Source organism: Corvus cornix, chromosome 1A (assembly GCF_000738735.6).
Source record: "Corvus cornix cornix isolate S_Up_H32 chromosome 1A, ASM73873v5, whole genome shotgun sequence".
Taxonomy (NCBI): Eukaryota; Metazoa; Chordata; class Aves; order Passeriformes; family Corvidae; genus Corvus; species Corvus cornix.
The window spans coordinates 49,165,675-49,181,806 of record NC_047057.1 but is presented as its reverse complement, the minus strand read 5'-3'; the positions used below and the strand labels follow the sequence as shown (position 1 = coordinate 49,181,806).

General features: G+C 45.1%; 1 long non-coding RNA gene across 4 annotated transcripts in view; it reads right to left on the bottom strand.

Moving 5' to 3' along the window:
- The window catches only part of LOC120411967, a 30,771-nt gene extending 14,684 nt beyond the window's left edge, over positions 1-16,087 (bottom strand). For 3 of the 4 annotated variants that reach the window (XR_005604597.1, XR_005604598.1, XR_005604599.1), the window contains exons 1-3: positions 14,215-16,087; positions 13,992-14,121; positions 3,545-3,613 (exon numbers count right to left, since the gene is read on the bottom strand). This is a non-coding gene — a long non-coding RNA (uncharacterized LOC120411967). Of the gene's footprint in view, positions 1-3,544; positions 3,622-13,991; positions 14,122-14,214 lie in introns of all 4 variants that reach the window. The other variant, XR_005604600.1, reaches the window with a different exon arrangement.
- Between the last annotated feature and the right edge of the window lie 45 nt (positions 16,088-16,132).

Below are 16,132 nucleotides of genomic sequence, written 5' to 3'. Positions count from 1 at the left end.
ACCACTCTGGGACCTACTTGTAGCTCCAGAAAACAGCTGTTTGAGGGGCTGCTGCAGGGTAAGCTTGTGACTCAGTCCAATTAAAGGGTGGTTTGCGATTGAGCTGAAGCAGTTTGAAACTGGGTCCTTCAGCAAAGTTGGTTGGTTTTATAAATGGAGACAGGTTATTCAGAAGAAAGAAAAGCTCTCAGTGATGTGATAATTGATTGTTTTGTCCTGAATTAAATTGCTATTTTTTCAACTCCCTTAGATGAAAATACAGTAAAATAGGGTTTTTTCAGCCTCCTTTTCTTTATAGCAAAATATAAGATGGATACTGAGCTGATGTACCGAGCTCTGCCATGAGATCCTAAGCAGGGAGATAATTCCAGTATGGGACCCTGGACTGCAAAGAGTTCAACACTTTTCATACTTATAGCACTTCAGGTAGCCCAAATCTTTGGGAGCTCAAAAAATGCTGCATCCACTTAAAACTTTTGCTATAAGTATACATAAACATATGGAAATGATGCTCCAAGTTCAAGTAAAAGGGAGCAGGGGCTGGCTTTGGGGTGAGGGGACACCTAAGCTTGTATGCAGACATTTTCCATGTGGATTTCTGTATAAAAACTTAGGCTTTTTCCTTGTTGTTTGTCCCTAAACAGCCTTTAGGCCCTTTGCTCGGGAGCAGGACAACACTGAGGAGGCCAGCCATGCAGCAACAGCTTAGGAAGGGTTTTTTACCCAGTTTTTTCTTTTCTTTCCTGGATGCTGAATGAAGCATCTCTTTTGTGAACAGCAGTTGTTTACATTCTTCCTAACAAAAGCTGGGATTTCCTCTGATGCTAATAACTTTGTCACTAACACATACAGCCAGCCTGAACTCTTGGACTGGCTTATTAATAATGCCTGGGCCAAATGGAGCGTGCTGGTCACTTGTAGGAGCAGCCTCCTGAAAGTCAACACACTGCTACCAGAACAGGGAGGCAACTTTTCATCACCACCTTGTTCAGCCAGGGCAAATTCCACACATTGCTCCCTGCAAACCTTGGGCCAAACACTGGACTGTGCTTGCAAGTTTTCAAAGCACCCACCATCCCCCTTTGACTTGCTGATGCACATTGGGGTGCAAGCACTGATGTACAGGAGGTGATCAGCCAAAGCGCCTCAGACCATTCACAGTTATCCTGGGCATTCAGACAGTTTTTCCACATTTTTAACACTTAGGAAAATGTTTTCTCTCTGTCTGAGTGTTTCTGCACCATCTCAGCATTTAAGTTTTCTCTCTGAAGGGCAGTGCTTAGCCTTGGTTTCAAATGTATGGCAAGGCAAGAAGACTGACATTTTCCCATGTTCCCATTTGCAGGTGGGGGTTATCCACATATCCAGTATGAGGAGGACCATACTGGTCTGTGGGTATCTGTTGGTGTAAATAGGGAAAAGTCTTCCCTTGGCAGCCACCAGCTCTCCATCAAGTATTACCCTAGAGGATCACAATTTGCACTTGAAGCATAAGGTGGGCTTGGAGCAGGCTGCGATGCCAGCAACTCAGCAGCGTGGAGGGAAGCTGCCTGCAAAGTGTTGGCTGTGACCAAAAATGGTGAACACCACAGACCCCTTTTTTGTCCCCAGTGCATCCTTCAGAAAGAGCTACTTGGGAGCATGAGCTGCTGCAACCCTCTGCTCTCGTCATGGCTTTTCCCCACACCCAGGGAGGACAGGAGCATTCCAGTGAGCTCTCCAGCTCCTGGAGTGCTGGGTGCAAACCATTCCTCCATTCCTTGCCCTAGGCCTCTTCCTGTTGCCACACCAAGGGCTAAATGAAAAAGAAAGTTACTTTCCAAAGGGACTCAACCAAACAGATTCCCAATGTTTTGGTTCTGTACATAAAAGTGAAAGGTTTATCAAAACCTGCTCTTGAGGTACCCTGTGCCATTTAAGCATGTTTATGTAGGAATGCTGCTATGTTTTAGAGTAGCAAATCCAAGAGCATCCTGTCATGCTCTGTAAGTAAAAATATTAGGATATCTAAAAAGAAAATAATTTATTTTGACTATCCAGAATGAATGAACACTAGTAACCAAACTACATGAAAACACAACTAAAACCATAGTCCTTATTTTCTGTATTTGAAAGCATTCAGTTTTTCTCTCCAATAATCTCTTGATTTCATATCTATACATTTTTTTCTTTAGTCACCTGGTAGCTCTTTTTAAACTACATGTTGAGAAAGAAGATTTCCTCACTGATAATCTCAAACCTTCAAAGCAAACCATGAGTTCCCAACCAAAGAGCTCTTTCCGTGTCAGCACAAGATGTGAAATTTTGAAATGCAACAAAGGTAAAGAGAGGTATTTAAATTCCTTTGAAAGAAAACAACTCCCTAAAATATTAATATCAAATGCAGAAGTACTAACACTTGTCAAAGCTAAACAGATCTTCACCTCCTAGGACTGCTGTGGCAGAGGGGTCAGAGCAGGTGGAAGAATATGCAGAAGTCAAGGAATAAAACCTCTTTCTGACAAACAGAGGCAGAAGCCTTGGAGAGGGAAGGGCCAAGAAGGACACTAATGCAAGTTGTGATCCTTCGTTAAAATAATCATCAAATCAGAAGTGCTATGGCCTGGCAGGTAAAAGCTTTAGGTTGTAATCTGGGAGGAGTGATCACCAGGGTTTGAAATGTTACTTGGTGATGAATAAGCAGGTGAGCAAAGGTGGGTGCATTTACCACGTACACGCTCCTCCTTTTCCTTCATCCCCTAGATGAGTCGGGAGCACTAAGAAGATGTCCCTGGGCTAAGCACAGGTCTGCTCCAGGGCAAAATTGCGTTTAGGCCCTAAGGGTTCTGGTCCATCCTGCCTGGCTCCTGCTGGTCCCCCGAGAATCGGGGCAGGGGAGCATGTGGGCGGCTCTGCTGCTCCTCTCAGTGCCCCAGCCACCCTGGGGAGCAATTTGGTGAGTTTTGCATCCAAAACAGGGGGTGAAGTGAAAAATTTTCTCTTTCTCTCTGATGTGCTCAGAGCAGTGTGAAAATAACACAAAATTAAGATAAAATTGAGAAAAAGTCTCTTTTAATCATTAAAAAAGTAAAAGAGTGCAACAGTAGACCACAAAGGTTTCTGGAAGTTTTTCCTCATGGTGTGTCACTTCCCTTTTAAATTCAAAACCACCCACTAGTGATTTGAATGAAAATCACTGAAAATATAAAAGCTCCAGAAGCGTTTCTGATTGAGAGAGGTGGACAACAAACAGATCATAAAGCTGCACACAGTCGCCATAGCGACGGGGCTTCCAAAAGGACGCAGGGGAGCCTCAGCCTTCAGGAGCATCACCAACATCCACTACCCCAGGAGAAGCAGGAGCATCCCAAAAGGGACGCTCGGAGTTGTCCTTCACAGGGAGGATGTCCCTTCAGGGAGACAGGTGGGAGGCTATGCAGACAGAGTCCTTCCTGCTGACCCCCTTGCCAAAAGAATCACTGAGCAGATGTGGAGATTTTGGAATCTTGGAAAGAGACCTTCAGAAACATGGCCTTAGGACAGCTATTGAGTTGTCTGGACTTACCACAAGCAGTGGGGATGGGAGGTGATCTCGGTGTCTTTGGCGGCCCAAATTTCTGTTTGAGACTGAGACCTGAAGAACTCCAAATAAATAAACTAATTAAAAACCAACAGAGGCCAGAAATCAACCAGCTTGGCTCAAAAAAATCTTCCCTGTCATGCACTGATTTAAAAAAGAGCACTGAAGGCTCCTGACTACAGCATGGGGCACAGTTCACAGAGGACTTCATTTCGTATGGTAAAAACAAGATGAGTAAGGAAAAGAGTTGCTCTGCTACCCAATAAATAGCAAAAGCTATTGATAAATACTTTCAATAAAGTAAAAGTCCTTAATACTTTTTTTATTATCAGTCTACAGTGAATATATTGCTGCTGAACAGGCAGCCAAGAAAGGGAATGAGATGCAAGCCTGAAAGAAAGCAGTGGTTAGAGAGCACACAGATGAGGTAATGTTTATGATTTCATTGTGCAGGAGCAATTTCACCCAGCACTAACTGACAGTAGTGGTTAATTTGGGGAATTTGTGATGGATATGCCAGGACACCCCAAGTTTAAAAAGGCCAAAGGAGTTCCTATGAACAGAAAAGGGAAGACAAGAGAAGCCAAGGGACTCACAGACCAGTCAGCCTAGCTGTAACTCTTTAGAACAAATAATTAATTTATTTGTAAATATCCAGGAGATGACAATGAGATGAGAAGCAGCCAACTTGGATTAGTCAAGACCAAACCATACCACACCAACCAGCTTTCCTCCCAAAGCACACTAACAGCAGAAGCTCCAGAGGTGCAACAACGTGGGTCCAGACAGGCTGTGGCCCAGTCTCATGCAATGTCCTGCTAAAGCAGGCAGAGAAACACACTTGATAAAATTAGTAGAGGGCAAGTGGCAAAGCCCTGTGCTATTCTGGTCTTTAAATGTGATTTCTTTTCCAAATGAAAGGCTGTACCAAGTGAGGGTGAGCCAGGATCTGTCCTGGCACAGGCCTGTACATGGCTTTCATGTAAATTATTTGCCTGAAAGAAGAAAGATTAGGTTGCTTAAGTCCGCAGATGACCCAAAGCTGTGTCATGTTGCAAGTAACACAGATAACTCTCCCTAAAAATAATACAAAAGACACTTTCTCAAACAAAATAAGATATTCAAATTTCAGCTATGCTTACTAATAGCATCTCACAAAGACTGAATATACATACAGATGAGATCAGTCAAAATCCTTAGCTACATATCACCCTAAATCAGGAAATTACTTTCTACCAGAGCACTGTGCAGAGCTCGCCCCCTGATTAGTGCTGTGTCTGCAAAAGGAGAACCAGAGCATCTTTTATCTTACATTTTAATTTTTTATTTTTAAGGCCCACGTACTGCTTCAGACATGCTATAATTCACATCAGTGACAAAGAAATGTGAAAAGCCTTCCACCATGTTACCAGCAAGCCTGAGGCCTCCATGAGCTGGGAATTCAAATACATTTTGACCCTTGCTTGGACTGGACATTGTGAGATGAGAACAGACCCAAAGTAGAGTCAACACTGAGAAAACTTTAATGGTCAAATAGTGATTAATGTAACAGTGTTTTGTAGGTTTAGGTCAAAAGCCATGAGAGTAAGGGAAAAATTTCCCCCAAGTTAGCATCCCAATTCTTTTCCATTAAGAAATTCACAATATTTTAACTGTAGGAGGAACTAGCACAAGGAAACTGTACCAAGGAGAAAATGTGCTGAGCAGGATACCAGGTATATTTCTATAAGTTGGGAGATTTCCACCGGCAGCATGTTATACTCCCTTTACCTCTGCTGCAAGATAAACTTATGCCTTACTGGCAAGGCTTCCTCCTACACATCTGTATTTTATATTACAGATGAAGGTATGATCAAAACTGATCAGGCAAAATTAAAGGTCACTTGTTGATGGGACTTCCTGACACAGCTTGTGAGGAACCTGGATGACAGATACCCTCCAAACCACCTGACAGCCTGACAGCCCAAGGCTGATTGAAGTAGAAGTTATACTTGTACAAATGATGATAGTGATGAGGGAAACATGGTTCTTTTGTATCATCCACTACCCAAAATAAAAACACCAACATCACCACTCTGCCTTGCTCTGGGTAACGCACGCAGAGGAAGATGAGCTAGACTTGAGCGAAGGCTCTCACTGGGCTGGGCAGGCTGCAGCCTGCTCTGGGGCCACATCAGACTCCAGGCTGTGTGCCCAGAGGAAGCCTTCAGTGCTGTGCTTGGCGTAATGAAGAAATATGGACATGAATTAAACCCTCCAAGGAATGATGAAATTACATTGCTTGTTTTCACCTTTGTTTTAATGAATCAATTCCATCTCTTCTTGTTTTTTCGTTGGTATGAATGGGTGACCAGGTGTGCTTGTGTGAAAAATACCCTTGGAGGACTACTAAAATTAACTAGTAAATTAGTTAAGGTGGCAGTCTTTGGAGCTGAAAACAAGATTATTCTGAAGTAGCGAGGCTTACCTAACCATCCCTTCTGCTTTGGCAGTAGAGAAAAACAGGGCCACTTGTGAAACAGGGCATATACAGACAATAAATGTTAATACATTTAAAAGTAAAATCAAGGTTTAAGAAAGATGTGTTAAAGGAAAGTTACTGTGGTGATGCCTGTCACATTACATCCCCAAACACAGTGTAAACAAGATTACCATATGACCTGGGTCATACAGCTTGGCAAAAAATCCAAAGACTGGACATCCCCCTTCGAAGCAGGGGAGATATCTCCTTCAACATCCTTATATCTTTCAAAGGCCTATGTTCTTCACCCAGGGGGTCACTGCATCTGCTGGAAAGCTCGCTGGGGTTTTAGCCTGAAAAGACTCTGCCTCCTCCTTGAAATCTTCCTAGACAAGATTAAAATCTAAGTAATTCCTTCAGTGGCAACCTCGATAGATATACAACCTGTTGATCAACCATTTGAATCTACTGATTTATTGATTTGATCTTAATCATGATCTCGGTGTGATCATTTAATTGATCTGCCTTTAATTAGCTTAGTAGAAATAATGAATTAATCTAGTGATATCCTTGCTCAGGTGTTCCTTCATGTGTTCATCCTTTTTAATCACCTCTGCAGGGAATATAAAAGGTAGGTTTACACTATTAAATAGTCACCGAGGTCACAAACCTGAGGGCAGGAGTAAATTTGGGCAGGGCATATGCTAGCAGCTCAGCTCTGCATCTCTCCAGCCAACACCTCATACACCTTGTGAATAAACTCATCTGCAGCCATGTTTGGTCTCCCAAAAATCTTGTTGCATTGCTGAATGAAGGGCATGGAGGGCTTCATCTCAGAAGCAGTCAAACATTTCAAGGATGTCTTTCTCCATGGTGCACAACCAAAGAGGAGTGGACAGGGCATCCTGGGCCCCACACTGGATGATTTATCCTCCCTTAGGCTTCACTCATGAGCCCAGAAAGCTCTGACTCCTAAAAGTCCTTCAGGAAAAAGTTGTTACTGAATTAAACTGAAAGAGAAGGCGAGATTTTGAACTGTAAGATTTTGAATAATACAGTACTGGGCTGACAAGCATCCCCTTCTGTTCTTTATTTTTTGCATTGTCATAGTTCTTGGATACCAGGAAAGATCACACACTCCTGTGGGATAGGCACCACACAAAAAACAAGTCTCAATGGACTTTTATGTGAGGTGGATGGGTGGTGGAAGGAAATGAACAGCTGAAATCACACAAAATCACTGGGTATTTGCACCTAGATGGTTAAAATTTGACCAGAAGAGCTGAGATTTCATGCTTGTCACACGATGTGAGTGAACAGAGAAGGAACTGGGCTGGTGCCCATGGAGTAACCCACCACGAGAGCATGAGCTCCCACTGCTCCCCGTGCCCAGGCAACTTTTCTTTCAGGATTGATGCTTTCAAATTCAGGTCAAATGCATAACCAAACAGAATGAGAGGGCGGGGAAAAAAAAAAAAGCTCATATTACCAGCTCTGAGTGGGTAAGGGATGCAGCTTTCCTGACCACTCAGTTAGCTAATTTTGTTCTTTACAGATATTGCTGTTAGCTATGTGAGAAAGTCAGCAGACATCATCTGAACTGGCTTAAAAATGATAAACAAGCATTTTAATTTTTGTTTAAACTGGAGAAGCTGTTAGAGGCCTTTTCTGAAGCCAGTTTAAGTCAATGGAAGGATTTAATCGGGCTTTGTTTGCAGGTGTGGCAGCAGCCTCTTTTAAAGTCATTCCTCTGCTTATAATCAAGCCTTACCCCGGTCAGATTTTAATCACTTCTTCCTAGGTTAGGGGCCAGGATGGGCTGGTGACAGTCCCTGCTGCAGTCACATACCACTCGTGTGGTGCTGGCATTCGAAGCCAGGCTGCTTCACTGTTTCCACTGCTGACTGTTTGCAAACGCAGGAGAGGAGCTGGGAATGAACAGAGCAATGCAGAGTCAGGGAGGGAGGGGTTTGGTGGCTGGGCTGGAGTTAGTCACCGCAGACTTCCATTTCCAGATCATGAGGAAGGACTCAAGCCATTTTAGGCATTTTCTTGGACTTCCTTCCCGGCTTTTAATTGAAATACCCAGGAGGGATGGAGGAATCCACAGGCCCATTCTGCACTGATGTGGGATACTTCTGTGCAAGCGCAGACGCGCTCACCCTTCGTATTGTAGAGTCAGACCACTGTTGTTAGTCCTTGGCTTGGTTCCTTTGCATGGGAACAGGAAATCTTTCACACGTCTCACCTTCTGGAAGCTGATGGACTCCTCTGTGAAAGATGCTCACTGTGGTGAAAATAATTTTTAAAGAATTTTCTTGCAGGAGCTAACTATGCTGGGATGGCTTGAATATTCAAAACAAAACACATTTCATTCCAATACCTCTGAGGTATATAAATATACATATACATTTAGATATACATATATCTGTAAGTGCCACAGATAGGAAGACACATGAACCAGCAAATTGCAAAATCGCAAGAGGCTTCGAACACCCCTGTTTCTTTTCAGCAGGAATTCAGATGCCTACATCTAGCAGAGCAAACAAGAAAAAAACTCTGCATAGCTGCCAAGACGACTGACACATCCAGATGCCAGACTTTTCACTACGCTTCTCACTCTGGTGTTCTAAGTTTTGCATCTCCCCTTGTCCGGCAGTCCTTTTTGCCAGAGCAGCTGGTTGGGACATCACCCCCAGGATGTCCTGGGGGAGGCAGGCAGCAGGCATGCTAGGAGCACATCCAGCATGGCCAGGCAAAGTCCCTTCTGTCTGTTCCCAAAATTGGAGCCAACACTCACAATGCAGGGCGGCAGCAGCAGCAAATGGGATTTTTTTTGTGGTTGATGTTACAACTCTTTTTCCTCCTGCTGAGACAAAGGAATTTTCTCTGTCTGGGGGACCCCAGGGTCCTGGTCATCCAGAGAAGCTTCTCCTGGGCTTGGTGCTTGGCCTGGCAGCACCATGCCCCTTCACACGGGGCCCAAACATCTGCACAAAATACTTATTTATCACATGGTGAAAGAACCAATGTTTCTGTCCTTTTGTGCTGATTATGCACCTCATACTTTGTGTTTTGCTTTCTTGAAGCTGATTCTTAATTAGCAACAAAGTTGTGGTCACAGAAACACTGAGGACAGAGGAGTGACATCAACCTTGAAATTGTTACTTTTCTGACTTCTAGAAAAGCTCTCTACCTTCCCCTGAAAGCTACTTAAAAGGTTTCTTCACTTCTAAAGAATGATAAACAAGTCCTTGCTGACTAAATATCATATGCCAACCACGACTTTCCTTTCTCTTTGGGGCCTGCTGGTGTATGAAAGTTCTTTAATGAACCATTCCAGCCATCTCAAAAGGTTTTAGTTTTACTCCCAGGTGGTTGCAACTTTATCATGGTGCCCGTGCTGGACTGGGCAACTGGCCTTTCCCTGACACCCCACTGATGTGGTTTGTGACCACCTCCATGCACTGAATCTGGAGCATGCTCTGGCACCCCTTTCCATGTCTGTCCTGTGATCAAAGGGAAGGCATCTGAGATGGCAAAGGAGGTTGGAGTAAGCATCACAGATCAGCCCATAAAGCAGGTCTGCTCTGCTAAAATGATCTTTCCATAGCTTGAGGCAATGCAGGAGCACGAGGAGAAAAAGTGTGTTGCTGGGGGGCTGCCACAGCTTCTGCATTCTGGCTGCTCCCTTGCTGCCTTTTAGTAGTGTTGCACCATCAGGGGCTGATGCTCCTTTCTCCAAGGCTCCCAGGCCTCACCTACGGGACAGGCAATGAACGAGAACAGAATGTCTGCTGTTGCCTGATGTCAGCATCCCTTGCTACAAGAGACCAAAAGAAAAAAAACTGACAGGCAATGAAATGTGAGGGTTCACAGGCAAACTTCTGGGAAGAGAAGTGATAAATTCATATAAATTAGGAAGGTAGGGAACTGAGGATTAACCCTATTGTTTTACACAGAGTGGTTGCACTAGAATCAATTGTATTTTGGTGTTTGTGGTTAATTATTGACTTCTATTTGAGTGTAGAAGGAAAGAACTCATGCCAAAAAGCCAAGAAAGTACAAGATCTTTTTAGAGAAAAGCAGAAACAGAAAAAAAAAAAACCAACCAGACCTATATTTCCTGTGGAATTTTTTTCTTCCATGGCAGCTGTAAAACCAGCTCAGATTGTGTTTACTAAGTGTATTATCCTGTGAACAACAGGGTCCCATTAGTTCCATCAGAAGGCCAATACCCTCTGTACTGAAAACCTCTTGATTCACTAAATTTCCCTGCCACATAGTAAATTCCTGCTTGACCCCCTTGAAGGAATTACTTTAAATCTTGAAACATAGAATCTATTAAAGCAGAAAAAACCCCAAACTTTTTCCCTCTCTTTGCATTTTGAGTGGAGACATCAAACAATACATTGCAGTTCAGCATATAGAAGAATGCCGTGGCAAGTAAAAAATAATAAATTAAGAAATACTGAGAAAAAAAAACAACAAGAAAGGGATTGCATGACAGTAATAAATGTATTCTGTTCTTTATAAACACATGTGTGGTGTGGATTTGTGTCTGTGGGACAATTCAGGAAACAAAAGAAAAGATAAGTTTCGGGTTTAAGCTCAGCAGATTTCAAAGTGCATTGTTTATACCCTCTACAGTGCAATAAAGCTTATCAAGAACTTTTCCATTGGATACAAGAGTCAAAAGAAATAAGAGGAATGTGAACAGTATGCTTCCTTTGGGTGGCAACAATATCTGTAATTCTTTCAGCACAGATTTCCCATGTTAGCTTAAGCTCTGTCTCACAACGATCATTTTTAGCAGATAATCATAAATATTTTGCTGAGCTGAGTTGTTTAGAAATTTGCCATCATTTCACTCTCCACAAGCTCAAAACACGTGGCAAGTTCAAGGGCCCTTAATTAAAAATATAATACTTTCACTCTAGAAGCTCTTGCTTGCATCCTGGTAATACTCTGGGATAAATCAACTGCTGATGTAAATGCATTAATTTCAGTGTAACTTCATTTAGAAGCTACAAGAGTACTACATTTTTATTTAATGATTTGAACGTGCTTTCTGTAAGGGGGAGTAGGATCACCTCCCTCTTACAGAGGAGAGAGCTAAGCCTGGGAAGTGAGAGGCAGAGATTTGACCAGCCCTTGGTAAAAGGTGGGAGAGCACACAAGCCTCTCGCTCCGATTCCACATTTGTGCTTTCAGCATGAACCAGGACATGGAAATGACACACAAAGATATATACGTTTCAAGCACGAGATTGGCTCTCGATCACCAGACCTCAAAGCTGCAATGTTTCCTAGGCAGAGTGTACTTCTGCCCCTCTCTTAAATTGAGAGGTCAATTTTTGTCTTCTTTTCTTATTTTGCTCTCGTAAGGGAATACAGCATGGCATGTTTGTTAGAACTATAATGTTGCATTTGCTAATTAAATAAAGTGGGGGTTTTGGGAGAACTTCTTTTAAGCAAAACCATGTGTTCCAGGGAGGAAACATTCTTCTGGTAAACAGCTGAGCCCTTAACATTTAGCAACATAACTCTGTGTTTGCAGCTATTGAAAACTGTGTGACCAAGGAAGCCTGTGTTTCTGAGGCTGAGGACTGAAAGCATTTTGCTTTCTGTCAGAACGCCAGCCCTTTCTTTTATGTATATGCTAAAAGCAAGAAAGAATCAACTATTGGATGGTTGCTTCTTATGGTTTTAATAAAATTTGTCTCATATCAAAACGCTGCTGGGTTTTAATGTTGACGCTGCGCTGAGCGATGTTCTCTGCTCCGGCACAGCTGGCTCTTGCTTTCCAGAAATATAGCTGCACCCTGGCATTACTTGCAAAAAATTGCAGCCTTAAATTATTTCCTCATCCCTCTGACCTATGCCAGGAAGGACCCTCCATGCATAGATCTCCTCGCTGGTACGGAGAAGGGGGTCATTCCTCCTCCCCTCCCCAGCTGCGGCGTGAGCAGAGTGCTGTGATGGCAGGAGGTAGCTGGGGAACAGAGGAAGTTACCTGCCAGACATGAACAGCAGCCCTGGAAAGCTCAGGGAAAAAGATAATAGAGCTGGAACTACAAGCAGAAATAGGACTGAGAGAATGGGAGTGTCCTGTCCCTGGGTCCTGCTTCCCATTCCACAAGTCCACATCTTTTGGAGACACTCAAAGGGCCACAGGGCTGTGGGGCAAATCCTGCTGAAGGGGAGAAGGGAAGTTTTATTTGGTATAAGTGATTTCCTGAGTAGCATTAGAGGCGGGGGGGCGGGGAGGCTGGCTGGGTGACTGAGATCTTACACCACTTCTCCATCCAGCAGCTGGAAGGGGAAGGCCACAGTCCCGGCTCTCTGCGGGCCGAGGGAGATGATTATTCCTCTGCCCGCTCATCTCACTGAAGTTGGGCTGCTGAGCTCCGGGCATCACGTTGACCTTTGCAGTACAAAGGGATCTTATCTTGTTCTTTGTAGCCCTCAAAGCAGCTGGGCATGCTTACAAATTTCAGTAACTTACCAGCTGAGGCCAAACAAGATCCCACGATAAAAGTTCAAGGCTCTGCATTCCTCTCTCATTGCTTTCCCGAGCAGATTCTCATTTTAACCGGACTTACGGTACTTTCATCCAGTTATCTTGAAGTACATAATGACTACTGTAATTACTGACAATGATGAGCTAATCAATTCTTCTAGGTAATATTTTCAAGTGATAACTATTACTATCCTTGCTGTCAGAATGGGGAAACTGAAGCAAAGAGGAGAAGTTGTTGGATAAATAGATGTATTTTACTTTTAACGGTATAATAACCTCCTGGTTTTATTTGTATAGGTTTATATATCTGCTTCTTAGCATGCTTTGTGTTCTATTATTGCTTTCCAGTAATGTTATCTGTCATGGGTTGTGTGCATGAACTAAGGTTCATTTAAGAAACTGCAGTGATTTCAGAAAACTTAACAGATATTTAAGGTTTTTTTTGTCATTGTTTATAAATATATTTGATTTATCATAGCTCTATTTTCCTGACTTTTCTTTTTTTTCCTCCTTCTCTTATTTTTGATGCCTTCTTTTCGAGAAAAATCCCACAAATACCATTCTTTTTCTACTTATTTTCCCTATACTTCAGCTTGCATATAAATCTCTAATATGGAAAGCCAACAGAATATGACTTTCTAATGTCTAAAGAACTAAGATATTCTACTGGGTAGGAAGCGTGCAAGGCAGACCTATGCCTTTACTAAAATATCAGTTAATCACTTATATCTATAATTAATACTCAGAAGCTACATGCTGGTTTGGTAGCATTTACCTAAGAGTTTAAGTTTCCCACAGTTCAGGTATGCTTCCCTGAACCCCTTTTCAAGGGTAGATAAACAGGTAGCCAGATCAGAGGCTAAGCTGCACCAAAAAAAAATTTAAAAAAATAAAATAAAATTTTGTTTGTCAGCACAATTTCAGTTGAACTGCGTGGTAGGATCTAGTCTGTAGGTAGGAACAAATGTAACAAAACTCTTATTTGAAACATTTTCTTTGCTCCAAACTTGTTGTTTAGTAAGGGCCTGACTTGAAAGGCATTTAGGTGTTTATGTGCACCTCAGTGTTACCTCAGTGTCTTTATAAATCCAGCACTAATTCCTTATTGAACTGTGGGCCTCCAGATGGTCTGAAAACCTTATATAGACTTATTTCCATCAACTTTTAATTCTAAGGAGACCAAAAAAAGAAAAAAAAAGAAAAAAAAGTTTAAATTACTCTCAGCTGTGTTAAAAAAGTGCTTCACAAACAAGGGAAACAGTCAATCTGAAAAAAAAATTGAGGTAATACAAAACTTCTATAACTGCAATATTTTGGGAAATTTAGAAACAATAGAAGGCAAAAAACCTGTGAGAACCACTAACATAGTTTTTAAGGTACCACTCTTAAGTAATGCTGTTAGCCCTCACAGCTTTAGTTCTGGGACTTTCTGCTCTACAGATTATTTACCTGAGGCTTATTTGTCCTTGCAAGGCTCCCTCCACGTCTTTTAGTGCACTGCCTATGGCTTCAAGACTTTTCAGGAAGGCAAATCCAATCTTTAAGCGTTTTTGGAGAGGTTTGTGTTTCCCCTTTTGTGCTGGGGGAGACAACAACAATCTTGCTTGAAATAAAGCCCAAACAAGGGAAACTGAAGAGTGGGAGTATGTAAGGGAGCTGGTGGATAACTTACAAGGCTGTGAATCTCCTCCTGCCTGTAGGCTCCTCTTGAAGGCTGCAGTATTGATTCTGTGTTTAGTCTAGGCTCTTCCCAAATACCTGCTTCGGCTCTTACATGTACTGCAGAGAGCTCAGCCCTGAGGGTGAGTGGCAAGGGAAGTCCTCCTCGCAAATGTCCGGTTTTGGATCAACACCCCCCGATTTTCCGTTAAAAACATGCACGTGCCTGCATTTCCCTTCCACTCCTATCCTGTAATGGTGTGCGGCCCGACGGAGTCCAAATGCACTGAAGGGAAATGCCGGGATGGGGCATTTCCTCACAGATGAGCCCTCAGAGATTCGAGGAAAACTCGTGGCGGGTCCGTAACCTCTGGGACGGCTCAGGGGCCGAGAGGGCTGGAGAAGGACCGCGCCAGTGTCACCTGCGCCTGCGACAGCCCCTCTGAGGGGCGGGTGTGCTGTCAGGGCACTGCAAACCCTCGTACCGTGCCCTGCGCCATCCCCGGCACAGGCGGGGGTCTGGCACAGAGCGCGGGGCTTGTGGGCTTATTTAGTCTCTGGCATAAAAGCGTGGGGGGTTGGGGTTTTTGTTTACGTTTTGTTAACGCCGACGGGAGCCTGAGGCAGCTCTGGGCACCTCTGGGCACCTCCGGGCTGGGCAGTACAGAGCGCCCCCAGATTAGGAAGAATTTACTCACAGAAAGGGCAATTAGGCATTGGGAGCTGCCCGGGGAGGTGGTGGAGTCTCCGTCCCTGGGGGTGTTTAAGAAAAGACTGAACGTAGCACTCAGTGCCATGGTCTGGCTAACATGGTGGTGTTCGGTCATAGGTCGGACTTAATGATCTCAGAGGTCTTTTCTAATCTAATTTATTTTGTGATTCTGTGACCTCGCACATCCACCCGCCCGGCTCGGGGGCCTCGGGGTGCGGGTCCCGCTCCGCAAGCCCTCTGCTCAGAGGCCGGGGGCTGGCAGCCCGGGCTGCCATGTCTGTGGCGCAGCACGGCCCGGGACCGGCGGCAGGAGCGCCCCGCCCGCCGGCGCCGCGGGGAACCGGCCGGGAGCCGGCAGGGAAAGGAGGAGGGCGGCGGCGAAACAACGGCGCTCCTGCCGCCGGCACCTCAGCCCAGCAGGCCGGGTAGCAGGCACCGGCTAGTGCGGTAGGACTGGACGGCCGCAGGATCCAGCCAGGCTCCCTCGGGCCTCCGCCGCGCACTTTTGGGCCGACAGTAAGGCCGTGTGGGGCGGGGCAAGAAGAAGGAGCCTTTTTTTTTTTTTTTTTTTTTTTTTTTAAGGGAAAAACCCTTCGCCTTTAAGGGGCGGGGCCAGCGGAGTTTGCGGAAGAGCCCGGCTTGGGGCGGGGGCTGATTGGATCAACGCGGTCTCGTGACGGCAGCTGGAACGGTCCCAGCCCCTCCACCCCGCCGGCGCCCCGCGTTCCATTGTGTGCGCGAGCGCCGCCGGGCCCCGCCCCCGCCATGTCTCCGCCCGCAGGGGTGACCACGCCCCGGTGGCGGCCCCGCCCCCCCGTGTTCTCTTGGCTCATTTCCGGCCGCCGCCGCCACCGCCGCTTCCCTCCGAGGGCTCGGGAGAGCGAAGGAACAACAGCCGCCATTTTGTTTGTGTGTGAGCGACGGAGGGAGGAGGAGGGAGCGAGAGGCTGAGCCGGACGGGGCGAGCCACGGGGAGGGCAGCGCACAGAGACCCAGGGGCTCGGACAGGGGACGGGGAGAGAAGCGAGGAGCCCAGAGGCCCCCCCCTCCCCAACCTGCCCCGTCCCCGCGCTATTCCCTCTCTCTCTGTTTCCTTTTCTCTCTTCTCCTTTTCCCGGAATTCTCTCCCCCCGCGCTGCCCTCCACCCTCGCTTTGCCCGCTCTGCACACACGCCCCCGGAGCGCCAGGCAGGGGCAGTACGGAGCCTGCGCTCGGCCC